The following is an 18,696-nucleotide window of genomic DNA, read 5'->3' as shown; positions in this document are numbered from 1 at the left end:
GGGCAAAGGGAAACCATTGGTACCGTTGAAAACACTCTCCTGAGTAAAGGAGACAACTTCCGTGCGATGTCCGGGTTTCGAACCCGGAGCAGCTACTTGGGAAGCAACCATGCTGACCGACACACCACCACCGCCTTCTGCTACGCGCTGCTTGCGCCGTGATGTGTCGCCTTCCCTCCTGGCGCCAGAGGCCGAAGGCGATAGCGCTGTAGGCGCTCAACGCCGGTTGCAAGGCGAGCACCACTGAACCCGTTTTCCTGGTGCTGCTAGGGGGACAAACTGTAACTAGGCGCAGAACTGACTTTCTCTGATAAATCGGCCCTTTAATGCACATCAGGGCGAACACGAAAGTTCTAATATGAAGTACTCACTGACGATCCAAAGACGTTTCAGTATGTATGCGTCGGTACCACCGGGGCAGTGCCTAAGTATTGTAAAGTGAAGGTCGACAGTTAGAGCCTCACATGAAGTATTTCATTGCCTTCCCACGAGTGCGTAATGCACAGCGTGGCTGTTGCTAGGAAACGGTCTTATTCGGGGTTCGTTAATATCTAGGTTTCTTTGCATCAATGTGAAAATGTTCCTATTACTAAATAAAGTTTTGCTAGTTACAGTTCAAACTGGAAGCGACGGAAGAAAGCGGTCCAACGCGCCACATTGGTTCCCAAAAGGGAGGATGCGTTTCCTACGCCACATCTGACGTTGCGTCTTACATATTCTTAAACTGACATAATTCCTTCCTACCGAAAAAAGAAACAGATTTCGGAGTGAGGTTCCTGAGACCTTGATAGAGATGGAAGTCACTGGAGCGGTTGTGTCGTACGTCAGATTGGCCGAGCGGTCTAAGGCGCCAGATTTAAGCTCTGGTTCCCGTAAGGGAGCGTGGGTTCGAACCCCACATCTGACAATGCATTTTAAACATTCTGAAGCTAACGTACTCCCTTGATGTTATAGAACAAGAAAATTACGCAGAAACACGCCATGGAGATTTTCCTAGAGACGACAGTGACAGCAGTGCAGGCGTCACACGTCCGATAACCCGAGCGGTCGAAAACAAATAGCGGAACATATTTTTCTAGTGCCGAGTTTTAGCTCTTCTCACGGACGTTTCCGTGGTCGTTGTTTTGTGGCTCAGGGCTATTCCATTTTCCTTCCCCAAAAGGCAACGCGAGAGACTGTCAGGCAAATCCCAAGTGATCTGTACACGGACTAAGACGTCCGCACGTCTGGCAACAGTCTCGCCAACTTGTATGCCGTGCCAACGACACGGGCTCATGTCCGATCACCGAAATTAGGCAGCGTTGGCCGTGGTTAGTACTCAGGTAGGTGACGAACTAGGAAGTCCGCGTGCTGTTGGTTTCTTCAGTTTTGCCTTTTTCCTTAGTTTTTGGTGCTGCTGTGCGGTAATGGTACGGTCCAGCACGCTGACCCCCTCCTTGCTCTCGGTACGCAAAGACGCGAACATGCGGCCACAGTCAAATGAAAGGGGCCGTTGTGTGTTTGTCGATGTGGCCTCTCGCAGTCGTTTGTAGCGCGTGTCCTGTACATATACGCCCATTTGCAAGCGTCAGCTTTCGCGTCAGCCTTCGCAAAGTCGAGACAAGTCGACACATGGGGACACACGATGCTGTGAATCGTAGACAAGTCGACACATGGGGACACACGATGCTGTGAATCGTAGACAAGTCGACACATGGGGACACACGATGCTGTGAATCGTAATCCGCACTAGCCTACGAGGGGCAAAGGGAAACCATTGGTACCGTTGAAAACACTCTCCTGAGTAAAGGAGACAACTTCCGTGCGATGTCCGGGTTTCGAACCCGGAGCAGCTACTTGGGAAGCAACCATGCTGACCGACACACCACCACCGCCTTCTGCTACGCGCTGCTTGCGCCGTGATGTGTCGCCTTCCCTCCTGGCGCCAGAGGCCGAAGGCGATAGCGCTGTAGGCGCTCAACGCCGGTTGCAAGGCGAGCACCACTGAACCCGTTTTCCTGGTGCTGCTAGGGGGACAAACTGTAACTAGGCGCAGAACTGACTTTCTCTGATAAATCGGCCCTTTAATGCACATCAGGGCGAACACGAAAGTTCTAATATGAAGTACTCACTGACGATCCAAAGACGTTTCAGTATGTATGCGTCGGTACCACCGGGGCAGTGCCTAAGTATTGTAAAGTGAAGGTCGACAGTTAGAGCCTCACATGAAGTATTTCATTGCCTTCCCACGAGTGCGTAATGCACAGCGTGGCTGTTGCTAGGAAACGGTCTTATTCGGGGTTCGTTAATATCTAGGTTTCTTTGCATCAATGTGAAAATGTTCCTATTACTAAATAAAGTTTTGCTAGTTACAGTTCAAACTGGAAGCGACGGAAGAAAGCGGTCCAACGCGCCACATTGGTTCCCAAAAGGGAGGATGCGTTTCCTACGCCACATCTGACGTTGCGTCTTACATATTCTTAAACTGACATAATTCCTTCCTACCGAAAAAAGAAACAGATTTCGGAGTGAGGTTCCTGAGACCTTGATAGAGATGGAAGTCACTGGAGCGGTTGTGTCGTACGTCAGATTGGCCGAGCGGTCTAAGGCGCCAGATTTAAGCTCTGGTTCCCGTAAGGGAGCGTGGGTTCGAACCCCACATCTGACAATGCATTTTAAACATTCTGAAGCTAACGTACTCCCTTGATGTTATAGAACAAGAAAATTACGCAGAAACACGCCATGGAGATTTTCCTAGAGACGACAGTGACAGCAGTGCAGGCGTCACACGTCCGATAACCCGAGCGGTCGAAAACAAATAGCGGAACATATTTTTCTAGTGCCGAGTTTTAGCTCTTCTCACGGACGTTTCCGTGGTCGTTGTTTTGTGGCTCAGGGCTATTCCATTTTCCTTCCCCAAAAGGCAACGCGAGAGACTGTCAGGCAAATCCCAAGTGATCTGTACACGGACTAAGACGTCCGCACGTCTGGCAACAGTCTCGCCAACTTGTATGCCGTGCCAACGACACGGGCTCATGTCCGATCACCGAAATTAGGCAGCGTTGGCCGTGGTTAGTACTCAGGTAGGTGACGAACTAGGAAGTCCGCGTGCTGTTGGTTTCTTCAGTTTTGCCTTTTTCCTTAGTTTTTCGTGCTGCTGTGCGGTAATGGTACGGTCCAGCACGCTGACCCCCTCCTTGCTCTCGGTACGCAAAGACGCGAACATGCGGCCACAGTCAAATGAAAGGGGCCGTTGTGTGTTTGTCGATGTGGCCTCTCGCAGTCGTTTGTAGCGCGTGTCCTGTACATATACGCCCATTTGCAAGCGTCAGCTTTCGCGTCAGCCTTCGCAAAGTCGAGACAAGTCGACACATGGGGACACACGATGCTGTGAATCGTAGACAAGTCGACACATGGGGACACACGATGCTGTGAATCGTAGACAAGTCGACACATGGGGACACACGATGCTGTGAATCGTAATCCGCACTAGCCTACGAGGGGCAAAGGGAAACCATTGGTACCGTTGAAAACACTCTCCTGAGTAAAGGAGACAACTTCCGTGCGATGTCCGGGTTTCGAACCCGGAGCAGCTACTTGGGAAGCAACCATGCTGACCGACACACCACCACCGCCTTCTGCTACGCGCTGCTTGCGCCGTGATGTGTCGCCTTCCCTCCTGGCGCCAGAGGCCGAAGGCGATAGCGCTGTAGGCGCTCAACGCCGGTTGCAAGGCGAGCACCACTGAACCCGTTTTCCTGGTGCTGCTAGGGGGACAAACTGTAACTAGGCGCAGAACTGACTTTCTCTGATAAATCGGCCCTTTAATGCACATCAGGGCGAACACGAAAGTTCTAATATGAAGTACTCACTGACGATCCAAAGACGTTTCAGTATGTATGCGTCGGTACCACCGGGGCAGTGCCTAAGTATTGTAAAGTGAAGGTCGACAGTTAGAGCCTCACATGAAGTATTTCATTGCCTTCCCACGAGTGCGTAATGCACAGCGTGGCTGTTGCTAGGAAACGGTCTTATTCGGGGTTCGTTAATATCTAGGTTTCTTTGCATCAATGTGAAAATGTTCCTATTACTAAATAAAGTTTTGCTAGTTACAGTTCAAACTGGAAGCGACGGAAGAAAGCGGTCCAACGCGCCACATTGGTTCCCAAAAGGGAGGATGCGTTTCCTACGCCACATCTGACGTTGCGTCTTACATATTCTTAAACTGACATAATTCCTTCCTACCGAAAAAAGAAACAGATTTCGGAGTGAGGTTCCTGAGACCTTGATAGAGATGGAAGTCACTGGAGCGGTTGTGTCGTACGTCAGATTGGCCGAGCGGTCTAAGGCGCCAGATTTAAGCTCTGGTTCCCGTAAGGGAGCGTGGGTTCGAACCCCACATCTGACAATGCATTTTAAACATTCTGAAGCTAACGTACTCCCTTGATGTTATAGAACAAGAAAATTACGCAGAAACACGCCATGGAGATTTTCCTAGAGACGACAGTGACAGCAGTGCAGGCGTCACACGTCCGATAACCCGAGCGGTCGAAAACAAATAGCGGAACATATTTTTCTAGTGCCGAGTTTTAGCTCTTCTCACGGACGTTTCCGTGGTCGTTGTTTTGTGGCTCAGGGCTATTCCATTTTCCTTCCCCAAAAGGCAACGCGAGAGACTGTCAGGCAAATCCCAAGTGATCTGTACACGGACTAAGACGTCCGCACGTCTGGCAACAGTCTCGCCAACTTGTATGCCGTGCCAACGACACGGGCTCATGTCCGATCACCGAAATTAGGCAGCGTTGGCCGTGGTTAGTACTCAGGTAGGTGACGAACTAGGAAGTCCGCGTGCTGTTGGTTTCTTCAGTTTTGCCTTTTTCCTTAGTTTTTCGTGCTGCTGTGCGGTAATGGTACGGTCCAGCACGCTGACCCCCTCCTTGCTCTCGGTACGCAAAGACGCGAACATGCGGCCACAGTCAAATGAAAGGGGCCGTTGTGTGTTTGTCGATGTGGCCTCTCGCAGTCGTTTGTAGCGCGTGTCCTGTACATATACGCCCATTTGCAAGCGTCAGCTTTCGCGTCAGCCTTCGCAAAGTCGAGACAAGTCGACACATGGGGACACACGATGCTGTGAATCGTAGACAAGTCGACACATGGGGACACACGATGCTGTGAATCGTAGACAAGTCGACACATGGGGACACACGATGCTGTGAATCGTAATCCGCACTAGCCTACGAGGGGCAAAGGGAAACCATTGGTACCGTTGAAAACACTCTCCTGAGTAAAGGAGACAACTTCCGTGCGATGTCCGGGTTTCGAACCCGGAGCAGCTACTTGGGAAGCAACCATGCTGACCGACACACCACCACCGCCTTCTGCTACGCGCTGCTTGCGCCGTGATGTGTCGCCTTCCCTCCTGGCGCCAGAGGCCGAAGGCGATAGCGCTGTAGGCGCTCAACGCCGGTTGCAAGGCGAGCACCACTGAACCCGTTTTCCTGGTGCTGCTAGGGGGACAAACTGTAACTAGGCGCAGAACTGACTTTCTCTGATAAATCGGCCCTTTAATGCACATCAGGGCGAACACGAAAGTTCTAATATGAAGTACTCACTGACGATCCAAAGACGTTTCAGTATGTATGCGTCGGTACCACCGGGGCAGTGCCTAAGTATTGTAAAGTGAAGGTCGACAGTTAGAGCCTCACATGAAGTATTTCATTGCCTTCCCACGAGTGCGTAATGCACAGCGTGGCTGTTGCTAGGAAACGGTCTTATTCGGGGTTCGTTAATATCTAGGTTTCTTTGCATCAATGTGAAAATGTTCCTATTACTAAATAAAGTTTTGCTAGTTACAGTTCAAACTGGAAGCGACGGAAGAAAGCGGTCCAACGCGCCACATTGGTTCCCAAAAGGGAGGATGCGTTTCCTACGCCACATCTGACGTTGCGTCTTACATATTCTTAAACTGACATAATTCCTTCCTACCGAAAAAAGAAACAGATTTCGGAGTGAGGTTCCTGAGACCTTGATAGAGATGGAAGTCACTGGAGCGGTTGTGTCGTACGTCAGATTGGCCGAGCGGTCTAAGGCGCCAGATTTAAGCTCTGGTTCCCGTAAGGGAGCGTGGGTTCGAACCCCACATCTGACAATGCATTTTAAACATTCTGAAGCTAACGTACTCCCTTGATGTTATAGAACAAGAAAATTACGCAGAAACACGCCATGGAGATTTTCCTAGAGACGACAGTGACAGCAGTGCAGGCGTCACACGTCCGATAACCCGAGCGGTCGAAAACAAATAGCGGAACATATTTTTCTAGTGCCGAGTTTTAGCTCTTCTCACGGACGTTTCCGTGGTCGTTGTTTTGTGGCTCAGGGCTATTCCATTTTCCTTCCCCAAAAGGCAACGCGAGAGACTGTCAGGCAAATCCCAAGTGATCTGTACACGGACTAAGACGTCCGCACGTCTGGCAACAGTCTCGCCAACTTGTATGCCGTGCCAACGACACGGGCTCATGTCCGATCACCGAAATTAGGCAGCGTTGGCCGTGGTTAGTACTCAGGTAGGTGACGAACTAGGAAGTCCGCGTGCTGTTGGTTTCTTCAGTTTTGCCTTTTTCCTTAGTTTTTCGTGCTGCTGTGCGGTAATGGTACGGTCCAGCACGCTGACCCCCTCCTTGCTCTCGGTACGCAAAGACGCGAACATGCGGCCACAGTCAAATGAAAGGGGCCGTTGTGTGTTTGTCGATGTGGCCTCTCGCAGTCGTTTGTAGCGCGTGTCCTGTACATATACGCCCATTTGCAAGCGTCAGCTTTCGCGTCAGCCGAGCAAAGTCGAGACAAGTCGACACATGGGGACACACGATGCTGTGAATCGTAGACAAGTCGACACATGGGGACACACGATGCTGTGAATCGTAGACAAGTCGACACATGGGGACACACGATGCTGTGAATCGTAATCCGCACTAGCCTACGAGGGGCAAAGGGAAACCATTGGTACCGTTGAAAACACTCTCCTGAGTAAAGGAGACAACTTCCGTGCGATGTCCGGGTTTCGAACCCGGAGCAGCTACTTGGGAAGCAACCATGCTGGCCGACACACCACCACCGCCTTCTGCTACGCGCTGCTTGCGCCGTGATGTGTCGCCTTCCCTCCTGGCGCCAGAGGCCGAAGGCGATAGCGCTGTAGGCGCTCAACGCCGGTTGCAAGGCGAGCACCACTGAACCCGTTTTCCTGGTGCTGCTAGGGGGACAAACTGTAACTAGGCGCAGAACTGACTTTCTCTGATAAATCGGCCCTTTAATGCACATCAGGGCGAACACGAAAGTTCTAATATGAAGTACTCACTGACGATCCAAAGACGTTTCAGTATGTATGCGTCGGTACCACCGGGGCAGTGCCTAAGTATTGTAAAGTGAAGGTCGACAGTTAGAGCCTCACATGAAGTATTTCATTGCCTTCCCACGAGTGCGTAATGCACAGCGTGGCTGTTGCTAGGAAACGGTCTTATTCGGGGTTCGTTAATATCTAGGTTTCTTTGCATCAATGTGAAAATGTTCCTATTACTAAATAAAGTTTTGCTAGTTACAGTTCAAACTGGAAGCGACGGAAGAAAGCGGTCCAACGCGCCACATTGGTTCCCAAAAGGGAGGATGCGTTTCCTACGCCACATCTGACGTTGCGTCTTACATATTCTTAAACTGACATAATTCCTTCCTACCGAAAAAAGAAACAGATTTCGGAGTGAGGTTCCTGAGACCTTGATAGAGATGGAAGTCACTGGAGCGGTTGTGTCGTACGTCAGATTGGCCGAGCGGTCTAAGGCGCCAGATTTAAGCTCTGGTTCCCGTAAGGGAGCGTGGGTTCGAACCCCACATCTGACAATGCATTTTAAACATTCTGAAGCTAACGTACTCCCTTGATGTTATAGAACAAGAAAATTACGCAGAAACACGCCATGGAGATTTTCCTAGAGACGACAGTGACAGCAGTGCAGGCGTCACACGTCCGATAACCCGAGCGGTCGAAAACAAATAGCGGAACATATTTTTCTAGTGCCGAGTTTTAGCTCTTCTCACGGACGTTTCCGTGGTCGTTGTTTTGTGGCTCAGGGCTATTCCATTTTCCTTCCCCAAAAGGCAACGCGAGAGACTGTCAGGCAAATCCCAAGTGATCTGTACACGGACTAAGACGTCCGCACGTCTGGCAACAGTCTCGCCAACTTGTATGCCGTGCCAACGACACGGGCTCATGTCCGATCACCGAAATTAGGCAGCGTTGGCCGTGGTTAGTACTCAGGTAGGTGACGAACTAGGAAGTCCGCGTGCTGTTGGTTTCTTCAGTTTTGCCTTTTTCCTTAGTTTTTCGTGCTGCTGTGCGGTAATGGTACGGTCCAGCACGCTGACCCCCTCCTTGCTCTCGGTACGCAAAGACGCGAACATGCGGCCACAGTCAAATGAAAGGGGCCGTTGTGTGTTTGTCGATGTGGCCTCTCGCAGTCGTTTGTAGCGCGTGTCCTGTACATATACGCCCATTTGCAAGCGTCAGCTTTCGCGTCAGCCGAGCAAAGTCGAGACAAGTCGACACATGGGGACACACGATGCTGTGAATCGTAGACAAGTCGACACATGGGGACACACGATGCTGTGAATCGTAGACAAGTCGACACATGGGGACACACGATGCTGTGAATCGTAATCCGCACTAGCCTACGAGGGGCAAAGGGAAACCATTGGTACCGTTGAAAACACTCTCCTGAGTAAAGGAGACAACTTCCGTGCGATGTCCGGGTTTCGAACCCGGAGCAGCTACTTGGGAAGCAACCATGCTGGCCGACACACCACCACCGCCTTCTGCTACGCGCTGCTTGCGCCGTGATGTGTCGCCTTCCCTCCTGGCGCCAGAGGCCGAAGGCGATAGCGCTGTAGGCGCTCAACGCCGGTTGCAAGGCGAGCACCACTGAACCCGTTTTCCTGGTGCTGCTAGGGGGACAAACTGTAACTAGGCGCAGAACTGACTTTCTCTGATAAATCGGCCCTTTAATGCACATCAGGGCGAACACGAAAGTTCTAATATGAAGTACTCACTGACGATCCAAAGACGTTTCAGTATGTATGCGTCGGTACCACCGGGGCAGTGCCTAAGTATTGTAAAGTGAAGGTCGACAGTTAGAGCCTCACATGAAGTATTTCATTGCCTTCCCACGAGTGCGTAATGCACAGCGTGGCTGTTGCTAGGAAACGGTCTTATTCGGGGTTCGTTAATATCTAGGTTTCTTTGCATCAATGTGAAAATGTTCCTATTACTAAATAAAGTTTTGCTAGTTACAGTTCAAACTGGAAGCGACGGAAGAAAGCGGTCCAACGCGCCACATTGGTTCCCAAAAGGGAGGATGCGTTTCCTACGCCACATCTGACGTTGCGTCTTACATATTCTTAAACTGACATAATTCCTTCCTACCGAAAAAAGAAACAGATTTCGGAGTGAGGTTCCTGAGACCTTGATAGAGATGGAAGTCACTGGAGCGGTTGTGTCGTACGTCAGATTGGCCGAGCGGTCTAAGGCGCCAGATTTAAGCTCTGGTTCCCGTAAGGGAGCGTGGGTTCGAACCCCACATCTGACAATGCATTTTAAACATTCTGAAGCTAACGTACTCCCTTGATGTTATAGAACAAGAAAATTACGCAGAAACACGCCATGGAGATTTTCCTAGAGACGACAGTGACAGCAGTGCAGGCGTCACACGTCCGATAACCCGAGCGGTCGAAAACAAATAGCGGAACATATTTTTCTAGTGCCGAGTTTTAGCTCTTCTCACGGACGTTTCCGTGGTCGTTGTTTTGTGGCTCAGGGCTATTCCATTTTCCTTCCCCAAAAGGCAACGCGAGAGACTGTCAGGCAAATCCCAAGTGATCTGTACACGGACTAAGACGTCCGCACGTCTGGCAACAGTCTCGCCAACTTGTATGCCGTGCCAACGACACGGGCTCATGTCCGATCACCGAAATTAGGCAGCGTTGGCCGTGGTTAGTACTCAGGTAGGTGACGAACTAGGAAGTCCGCGTGCTGTTGGTTTCTTCAGTTTTGCCTTTTTCCTTAGTTTTTCGTGCTGCTGTGCGGTAATGGTACGGTCCAGCACGCTGACCCCCTCCTTGCTCTCGGTACGCAAAGACGCGAACATGCGGCCACAGTCAAATGAAAGGGGCCGTTGTGTGTTTGTCGATGTGGCCTCTCGCAGTCGTTTGTAGCGCGTGTCCTGTACATATACGCCCATTTGCAAGCGTCAGCTTTCGCGTCAGCCGAGCAAAGTCGAGACAAGTCGACACATGGGGACACACGATGCTGTGAATCGTAGACAAGTCGACACATGGGGACACACGATGCTGTGAATCGTAGACAAGTCGACACATGGGGACACACGATGCTGTGAATCGTAATCCGCACTAGCCTACGAGGGGCAAAGGGAAACCATTGGTACCGTTGAAAACACTCTCCTGAGTAAAGGAGACAACTTCCGTGCGATGTCCGGGTTTCGAACCCGGAGCAGCTACTTGGGAAGCAACCATGCTGGCCGACACACCACCACCGCCTTCTGCTACGCGCTGCTTGCGCCGTGATGTGTCGCCTTCCCTCCTGGCGCCAGAGGCCGAAGGCGATAGCGCTGTAGGCGCTCAACGCCGGTTGCAAGGCGAGCACCACTGAACCCGTTTTCCTGGTGCTGCTAGGGGGACAAACTGTAACTAGGCGCAGAACTGACTTTCTCTGATAAATCGGCCCTTTAATGCACATCAGGGCGAACACGAAAGTTCTAATATGAAGTACTCACTGACGATCCAAAGACGTTTCAGTATGTATGCGTCGGTACCACCGGGGCAGTGCCTAAGTATTGTAAAGTGAAGGTCGACAGTTAGAGCCTCACATGAAGTATTTCATTGCCTTCCCACGAGTGCGTAATGCACAGCGTGGCTGTTGCTAGGAAACGGTCTTATTCGGGGTTCGTTAATATCTAGGTTTCTTTGCATCAATGTGAAAATGTTCCTATTACTAAATAAAGTTTTGCTAGTTACAGTTCAAACTGGAAGCGACGGAAGAAAGCGGTCCAACGCGCCACATTGGTTCCCAAAAGGGAGGATGCGTTTCCTACGCCACATCTGACGTTGCGTCTTACATATTCTTAAACTGACATAATTCCTTCCTACCGAAAAAAGAAACAGATTTCGGAGTGAGGTTCCTGAGACCTTGATAGAGATGGAAGTCACTGGAGCGGTTGTGTCGTACGTCAGATTGGCCGAGCGGTCTAAGGCGCCAGATTTAAGCTCTGGTTCCCGTAAGGGAGCGTGGGTTCGAACCCCACATCTGACAATGCATTTTAAACATTCTGAAGCTAACGTACTCCCTTGATGTTATAGAACAAGAAAATTACGCAGAAACACGCCATGGAGATTTTCCTAGAGACGACAGTGACAGCAGTGCAGGCGTCACACGTCCGATAACCCGAGCGGTCGAAAACAAATAGCGGAACATATTTTTCTAGTGCCGAGTTTTAGCTCTTCTCACGGACGTTTCCGTGGTCGTTGTTTTGTGGCTCAGGGCTATTCCATTTTCCTTCCCCAAAAGGCAACGCGAGAGACTGTCAGGCAAATCCCAAGTGATCTGTACACGGACTAAGACGTCCGCACGTCTGGCAACAGTCTCGCCAACTTGTATGCCGTGCCAACGACACGGGCTCATGTCCGATCACCGAAATTAGGCAGCGTTGGCCGTGGTTAGTACTCAGGTAGGTGACGAACTAGGAAGTCCGCGTGCTGTTGGTTTCTTCAGTTTTGCCTTTTTCCTTAGTTTTTCGTGCTGCTGTGCGGTAATGGTACGGTCCAGCACGCTGACCCCCTCCTTGCTCTCGGTACGCAAAGACGCGAACATGCGGCCACAGTCAAATGAAAGGGGCCGTTGTGTGTTTGTCGATGTGGCCTCTCGCAGTCGTTTGTAGCGCGTGTCCTGTACATATACGCCCATTTGCAAGCGTCAGCTTTCGCGTCAGCCTTCGCAAAGTCGAGACAAGTCGACACATGGGGACACACGATGCTGTGAATCGTAGACAAGTCGACACATGGGGACACACGATGCTGTGAATCGTAGACAAGTCGACACATGGGGACACACGATGCTGTGAATCGTAATCCGCACTAGCCTACGAGGGGCAAAGGGAAACCATTGGTACCGTTGAAAACACTCTCCTGAGTAAAGGAGACAACTTCCGTGCGATGTCCGGGTTTCGAACCCGGAGCAGCTACTTGGGAAGCAACCATGCTGGCCGACACACCACCACCGCCTTCTGCTACGCGCTGCTTGCGCCGTGATGTGTCGCCTTCCCTCCTGGCGCCAGAGGCCGAAGGCGATAGCGCTGTAGGCGCTCAACGCCGGTTGCAAGGCGAGCACCACTGAACCCGTTTTCCTGGTGCTGCTAGGGGGACAAACTGTAACTAGGCGCAGAACTGACTTTCTCTGATAAATCGGCCCTTTAATGCACATCAGGGCGAACACGAAAGTTCTAATATGAAGTACTCACTGACGATCCAAAGACGTTTCAGTATGTATGCGTCGGTACCACCGGGGCAGTGCCTAAGTATTGTAAAGTGAAGGTCGACAGTTAGAGCCTCACATGAAGTATTTCATTGCCTTCCCACGAGTGCGTAATGCACAGCGTGGCTGTTGCTAGGAAACGGTCTTATTCGGGGTTCGTTAATATCTAGGTTTCTTTGCATCAATGTGAAAATGTTCCTATTACTAAATAAAGTTTTGCTAGTTACAGTTCAAACTGGAAGCGACGGAAGAAAGCGGTCCAACGCGCCACATTGGTTCCCAAAAGGGAGGATGCGTTTCCTACGCCACATCTGACGTTGCGTCTTACATATTCTTAAACTGACATAATTCCTTCCTACCGAAAAAAGAAACAGATTTCGGAGTGAGGTTCCTGAGACCTTGATAGAGATGGAAGTCACTGGAGCGGTTGTGTCGTACGTCAGATTGGCCGAGCGGTCTAAGGCGCCAGATTTAAGCTCTGGTTCCCGTAAGGGAGCGTGGGTTCGAACCCCACATCTGACAATGCATTTTAAACATTCTGAAGCTAACGTACTCCCTTGATGTTATAGAACAAGAAAATTACGCAGAAACACGCCATGGAGATTTTCCTAGAGACGACAGTGACAGCAGTGCAGGCGTCACACGTCCGATAACCCGAGCGGTCGAAAACAAATAGCGGAACATATTTTTCTAGTGCCGAGTTTTAGCTCTTCTCACGGACGTTTCCGTGGTCGTTGTTTTGTGGCTCAGGGCTATTCCATTTTCCTTCCCCAAAAGGCAACGCGAGAGACTGTCAGGCAAATCCCAAGTGATCTGTACACGGACTAAGACGTCCGCACGTCTGGCAACAGTCTCGCCAACTTGTATGCCGTGCCAACGACACGGGCTCATGTCCGATCACCGAAATTAGGCAGCGTTGGCCGTGGTTAGTACTCAGGTAGGTGACGAACTAGGAAGTCCGCGTGCTGTTGGTTTCTTCAGTTTTGCCTTTTTCCTTAGTTTTTCGTGCTGCTGTGCGGTAATGGTACGGTCCAGCACGCTGACCCCCTCCTTGCTCTCGGTACGCAAAGACGCGAACATGCGGCCACAGTCAAATGAAAGGGGCCGTTGTGTGTTTGTCGATGTGGCCTCTCGCAGTCGTTTGTAGCGCGTGTCCTGTACATATACGCCCATTTGCAAGCGTCAGCTTTCGCGTCAGCCGAGCAAAGTCGAGACAAGTCGACACATGGGGACACACGATGCTGTGAATCGTAGACAAGTCGACACATGGGGACACACGATGCTGTGAATCGTAGACAAGTCGACACATGGGGACACACGATGCTGTGAATCGTAGACAAGTCGACACATGGGGACACACGATGCTGTGAATCGTAATCCGCACTAGCCTACGAGGGGCAAAGGGAAACCATTGGTACCGTTGAAAACACTCTCCTGAGTAAAGGAGACAACTTCCGTGCGATGTCCGGGTTTCGAACCCGGAGCAGCTACTTGGGAAGCAACCATGCTGACCGACACACCACCACCGCCTTCTGCTACGCGCTGCTTGCGCCGTGATGTGTCGCCTTCCCTCCTGGCGCCAGAGGCCGAAGGCGATAGCGCTGTAGGCGCTCAACGCCGGTTGCAAGGCGAGCACCACTGAACCCGTTTTCCTGGTGCTGCTAGGGGGACAAACTGTAACTAGGCGCAGAACTGACTTTCTCTGATAAATCGGCCCTTTAATGCACATCAGGGCGAACACGAAAGTTCTAATATGAAGTACTCACTGACGATCCAAAGACGTTTCAGTATGTATGCGTCGGTACCACCGGGGCAGTGCCTAAGTATTGTAAAGTGAAGGTCGACAGTTAGAGCCTCACATGAAGTATTTCATTGCCTTCCCACGAGTGCGTAATGCACAGCGTGGCTGTTGCTAGGAAACGGTCTTATTCGGGGTTCGTTAATATCTAGGTTTCTTTGCATCAATGTGAAAATGTTCCTATTACTAAATAAAGTTTTGCTAGTTACAGTTCAAACTGGAAGCGACGGAAGAAAGCGGTCCAACGCGCCACATTGGTTCCCAAAAGGGAGGATGCGTTTCCTACGCCACATCTGACGTTGCGTCTTACATATTCTTAAACTGACATAATTCCTTCCTACCGAAAAAAGAAACAGATTTCGGAGTGAGGTTCCTGAGACCTTGATAGAGATGGAAGTCACTGGAGCGGTTGTGTCGTACGTCAGATTGGCCGAGCGGTCTAAGGCGCCAGATTTAAGCTCTGGTTCCCGTAAGGGAGCGTGGGTTCGAACCCCACATCTGACAATGCATTTTAAACATTCTGAAGCTAACGTACTCCCTTGATGTTATAGAACAAGAAAATTACGCAGAAACACGCCATGGAGATTTTCCTAGAGACGACAGTGACAGCAGTGCAGGCGTCACACGTCCGATAACCCGAGCGGTCGAAAACAAATAGCGGAACATATTTTTCTAGTGCCGAGTTTTAGCTCTTCTCACGGACGTTTCCGTGGTCGTTGTTTTGTGGCTCAGGGCTATTCCATTTTCCTTCCCCAAAAGGCAACGCGACAGACTGTCAGGCAAATCCCAAGTGATCTGTACACGGACTAAGACGTCCGCACGTCTGGCAACAGTCTCGCCAACTTGTATGCCGTGCCAACGACACGGGCTCATGTCCGATCACCGAAATTAGGCAGCGTTGGCCGTGGTTAGTACTCAGGTAGGTGACGAACTAGGAAGTCCGCGTGCTGTTGGTTTCTTCAGTTTTGCCTTTTTCCTTAGTTTTTGGTGCTGCTGTGCGGTAATGGTACGGTCCAGCACGCTGACCCCCTCCTTGCTCTCGGTACGCAAAGACGCGAACATGCGGCCACAGTCAAATGAAAGGGGCCGTTGTGTGTTTGTCGATGTGGCCTCTCGCAGTCGTTTGTAGCGCGTGTCCTGTACATATACGCCCATTTGCAAGCGTCAGCTTTCGCGTCAGCCTTCGCAAAGTCGAGACAAGTCGACACATGGGGACACACGATGCTATGAATCGTAGACAAGTCGACACATGGGGACACACGATGCTGTGAATCGTAGACAAGTCGACACATGGGGACACACGATGCTGTGAATCGTAGACAAGTCGACACATGGGGACACACGATGCTGTGAATTGTAATCCGCACTAGCCTACGAGGGGCAAAGGGAAACCATTGGTACCGTTGAAAACACTCTCCTGAGTAAAGGAGACAACTTCCGTGCGATGTCCGGGTTTCGAACCCGGAGCAGCTACTTGGGAAGCAACCATGCTGACCGACACACCACCACCGCCTTCTGCTACACGCTGCTTGCGCCGTGATGTGTCGCCTTCCCTCCTGGCGCCAGAGGCCGAAGGCGATAGCGCTGTAGGCGCTCAACGCCGGTTGCAAGGCGAGCACCACTGAACCCGTTTTCCTGGTGCTGCTAGGGGGACAAACTGTAACTAGGCGCAGAACTGACTTTCTCTGATAAATCGGCCCTTTAATGCACATCAGGGCGAACACGAAAGTTCTAATATGAAGTACTCACTGACGATCCAAAGACGTTTCAGTATGTATGCGTCGGTACCACCGGGGCAGTGCCTAAGTATTGTAAAGTGAAGGTCGACAGTTAGAGCCTCACATGAAGTATTTCATTGGCTTCCCACGAGTGCGTAATGCACAGCGTGGCTGTTGCTAGGAAACGGTCTTATTCGGGGTTCGTTAATATCTAGGTTTCTTTGCATCAATGTGAAAATGTTCCTATTACTAAATAAAGTTTTGCTAGTTACAGTTCAAACTGGAAGCGACGGAAGAAAGCGGTCCAACGCGCCACATTGGTTCCCAAAAGGGAGGATGCGTTTCCTACGCCACATCTGACGTTGCGTCTTACATATTCTTAAACTGACATAATTCCTTCCTACCGAAAAAAGAAACAGATTTCGGAGTGAGGTTCCTGAGACCTTGATAGAGATGGAAGTCACTGGAGCGGTTGTGTCGTACGTCAGATTGGCCGAGCGGTCTAAGGCGCCAGATTTAAGCTCTGGTTCCCGTAAGGGAGCGTGGGTTCGAACCCCACATCTGACAATGCATTTTAAACATTCTGAAGCTAACGTACTCCCTTGATGTTATAGAACAAGAAAATTACGCAGAAACACGCCATGGAGATTTTCCTAGAGACGACAGTGACAGCAGTGCAGGCGTCACACGTCCGATAACCCGAGCGGTCGAAAACAAATAGCGGAACATATTTTTCTAGTGCCGAGTTTTAGCTCTTCTCACGGACGTTTCCGTGGTCGTTGTTTTGTGGCTCAGGGCTATTCCATTTTCCTTCCCCAAAAGGCAACGCGACAGACTGTCAGGCAAATCCCAAGTGATCTGTACACGGACTAAGACGTCCGCACGTCTGGCAACAGTCTCGCCAACTTGTATGCCGTGCCAACGACACGGGCTCATGTCCGATCACCGAAATTAGGCAGCGTTGGCCGTGGTTAGTACTCAGGTAGGTGACGAACTAGGAAGTCCGCGTGCTGTTGGTTTCTTCAGTTTTGCCTTTTTCCTTAGTTTTTCGTGCTGCTGTGCGGTAATGGTACGGTCCAGCACGCTGACCCCCTCCTTGCTCTCGGTACGCAAAGACGCGAACATGCGGCCACAGTCAAATGAAAGGGGCCGTTGTGTGTTTGTCGATGTGGCCTCTCGCAGTCGTTTGTAGCGCGTGTCCTGTACATATACGCCCATTTGCAAGCGTCAGCTTTCGCGTCAGCCGAGCAAAGTCGAGACAAGTCGACACATGGGGACACACGATGCTGTGAATCGTAGACAAGTCGACACATGGGGACACACGATGCTGTGAATCGTAGACAAGTCGACACATGGGGACACACGATGCTGTGAATCGTAATCCGCACTAGCCTACGAGGGGCAAAGGGAAACCATTGGTACCGTTGAAAACACTCTCCTGAGTAAAGGAGACAACTTCCGTGCGATGTCCGGGTTTCGAACCCGGAGCAGCTACTTGGGAAGCAACCATGCTGACCGACACACCACCACCGCCTTCTGCTACGCGCTGCTTGCGCCGTGATGTGTCGCCTTCCCTCCTGGCGCCAGAGGCCGAAGGCGATAGCGCTGTAGGCGCTCAACGCCGGTTGCAAGGCGAGCACCACTGAACCCGTTTTCCTGGTGCTGCTAGGGCGACAAACTGTAACTAGGCGCAGAACTGACTTTCTCTGATAAATCTGCCCTTTAATGCACATCATGTCGGACACGAAAGTTCTAATATGAAGTACTCACTGACGATCCAAAGACGTTTCAGTATGTATGCGTCGGTACCACCGGGGCAGTGCCTAAGTATTGTAAAGTGAAGGTCGACAGTTAGAGCCTCACATGAAGTATTTCATTGCCTTCCCACGAGTGCGTAATGCACAGCGTGGCTGTTGCTAGGAAACGGTCTTATTCGGGGTTCGTTAATATCTAGGTTTCTTTGCATCAATGTGAAAATGTTCCTATTACTAAATAAAGTTTTGCTAGTTACAGTTCAAACTGGAAGCGACGGAAGAAAGCGGTCCAACGCGCCACATTGGTTCCCAAAAGGGAGGATGCGTTTCCTACGCCACATCTGACGTTGCGTCTTACATATTCTTAAACTGACATAATTCCTTCCTACCGAAAAAAGAAACAGATTTCGGAGTGAGGTTCCTGAGACCTTGATAGAGATGGAAGTCACTGGAGCGGTTGTGTCGTACGTCAGATTGGCCGAGCGGTCTAAGGCGCCAGATTTAAGCTCTGGTTCCCGTAAGGGAGCGTGGGTTCGAACCCCACATCTGACAATGCATTTTAAACATTCTGAAGCTAACGTACTCCCTTGATGTTATAGAACAAGAACATTACGCAGAAACACGCCATGGAGATTTTCCTAGAGACGACAGTGACAGCAGTGCAGGCGTCACACGTCCGATAACCCGAGCGGTCGAAAACAAATAGCGGAACATATTTTTCTAGTGCCGAGTTTTAGCTCTTCTCACGGACGTTTCCGTGGTCGTTGTTTTGTGGCTCAGGGCTATTCCATTTTCCTTCCCCAAAAGGCAACGCGAGAGACTGTCAGGCAAATCCCAAGTGATCTGTACACGGACTAAGACGTC

At 50.7% G+C, this 18,696-nt stretch overlaps 11 non-coding genes across 11 annotated transcripts; all 11 read left to right on the top strand.

Annotated features, from left to right (window-relative positions):
- Window positions 1-823: 823 nt before the first annotated feature.
- Trnal-uaa (transfer RNA leucine (anticodon UAA)) lies at window positions 824-907 on the top strand. Its single transcript has one exon. It is a non-coding gene; the product is annotated as a tRNA-Leu (tRNA).
- Window positions 908-2,563: 1,656 nt separating this feature from the next.
- On the top strand, window positions 2,564-2,647 carry Trnal-uaa (transfer RNA leucine (anticodon UAA)). The gene has a single exon. It is a non-coding gene; the product is annotated as a tRNA-Leu (tRNA).
- A 1,656-nt stretch (window positions 2,648-4,303) lies between these two features.
- Window positions 4,304-4,387, top strand: Trnal-uaa (transfer RNA leucine (anticodon UAA)). Its single transcript has one exon. It is a non-coding gene; the product is annotated as a tRNA-Leu (tRNA).
- A 1,656-nt stretch (window positions 4,388-6,043) lies between these two features.
- Trnal-uaa (transfer RNA leucine (anticodon UAA)) lies at window positions 6,044-6,127 on the top strand. The gene has a single exon. It is a non-coding gene; the product is annotated as a tRNA-Leu (tRNA).
- Window positions 6,128-7,782: 1,655 nt separating this feature from the next.
- Window positions 7,783-7,866, top strand: Trnal-uaa (transfer RNA leucine (anticodon UAA)). Its single transcript has one exon. It is a non-coding gene; the product is annotated as a tRNA-Leu (tRNA).
- A 1,655-nt stretch (window positions 7,867-9,521) lies between these two features.
- Trnal-uaa (transfer RNA leucine (anticodon UAA)) lies at window positions 9,522-9,605 on the top strand. The gene has a single exon. It is a non-coding gene; the product is annotated as a tRNA-Leu (tRNA).
- Window positions 9,606-11,260: 1,655 nt separating this feature from the next.
- Window positions 11,261-11,344, top strand: Trnal-uaa (transfer RNA leucine (anticodon UAA)). The gene has a single exon. It is a non-coding gene; the product is annotated as a tRNA-Leu (tRNA).
- A 1,656-nt stretch (window positions 11,345-13,000) lies between these two features.
- On the top strand, window positions 13,001-13,084 carry Trnal-uaa (transfer RNA leucine (anticodon UAA)). The gene has a single exon. It is a non-coding gene; the product is annotated as a tRNA-Leu (tRNA).
- A 1,696-nt stretch (window positions 13,085-14,780) lies between these two features.
- Trnal-uaa (transfer RNA leucine (anticodon UAA)) lies at window positions 14,781-14,864 on the top strand. Its single transcript has one exon. It is a non-coding gene; the product is annotated as a tRNA-Leu (tRNA).
- Window positions 14,865-16,561: 1,697 nt separating this feature from the next.
- Window positions 16,562-16,645, top strand: Trnal-uaa (transfer RNA leucine (anticodon UAA)). The gene has a single exon. It is a non-coding gene; the product is annotated as a tRNA-Leu (tRNA).
- A 1,655-nt stretch (window positions 16,646-18,300) lies between these two features.
- On the top strand, window positions 18,301-18,384 carry Trnal-uaa (transfer RNA leucine (anticodon UAA)). The gene has a single exon. It is a non-coding gene; the product is annotated as a tRNA-Leu (tRNA).
- Window positions 18,385-18,696: the final 312 nt, after the last annotated feature.

This window comes from Schistocerca cancellata, chromosome 8 (genome assembly GCF_023864275.1).
Source record: "Schistocerca cancellata isolate TAMUIC-IGC-003103 chromosome 8, iqSchCanc2.1, whole genome shotgun sequence".
NCBI classification, from domain to species: Eukaryota; Metazoa; Arthropoda; class Insecta; order Orthoptera; family Acrididae; genus Schistocerca; species Schistocerca cancellata.
This window is presented reverse-complemented; position numbering and strand designations above follow the sequence as displayed.